This window comes from Dipodomys ordii, unplaced genomic scaffold (genome assembly GCF_000151885.1).
Source record: "Dipodomys ordii isolate 6190 unplaced genomic scaffold, Dord_2.0 Scaffold19, whole genome shotgun sequence".
NCBI lineage: Eukaryota > Metazoa > Chordata > Mammalia > Rodentia > Heteromyidae > Dipodomys > Dipodomys ordii.
The window spans coordinates 4997293-4998161 of NW_012267235.1; positions in this window are offsets into that span (position 1 = coordinate 4997293).

An 869-nucleotide genomic window follows, 5' to 3' on the forward strand; every position below is an offset into this window, starting at 1 on the left:
AGTATGTTCACAAATAAAATTAAATTAAATTAAAAAAAAGCAACAAGGTGGTCAACATAGAAGTAGCTTTTAAGCATGCTCTTATCTGAAACCTATTAAGAGTCAAAGTTACACCTGACAACTTGTTAGAATCTTCTGTGCTTTGTTCTGGACTTTGCTGGAAACTTAAAAAAACCTATAAGAGCAAACTGGAATAGCAATTATTTTGGTAATCCTAATTTTTCCTTTGTGCACATTGAGGCCAATGTCAAGAACAATTTTACATTTTATACTTTAGTTTTCATTTGCATTAAAAATCTTGAGGCCAATTGTCACTCATTGTCTCTTGGTTGCTTGTTTTTACACATTAAAACTTTTAAATTTAAATGACAATTCCTCCTTAATGCAAGAATTACAGTCACCATCACTATACCACGAAGCTAGACTTAACACCTTTATAACTTTTAAAAACATCCTAATTGTAGAACATAATTGAAAGTAAGCCACATTATACAAATAACTTTTTAACCCGCTTTTTAAGGCCTTCCTAATTTTAATGTTAACACATCCAAGGGGAAGTTTTAGCAATACTAATCAGATCATCACATCACTCATTTTAACCATCATGTTTTCAGTGTCTGTCTGCAGGGAAAAGAGAGAACAAAGATGGGCAACTCAGCCCCTTCTATGGAATGGGCACACACCCAATCCGACTCTTTAGGGTTAGATGAACTGCGTTTGTGCCAGCTTGCCCTCTTTCACCATGCGTGGACTCCTCCCAGGGCCTGCCTCACCATGCATGACCAGCTGAACTGCACTTCTGCCTGTTTACCCCTTACCCTTAAAGACAGGTCTTCTGTTAGTCTTTAAGTTTTTCCCCGTCTCTTCTC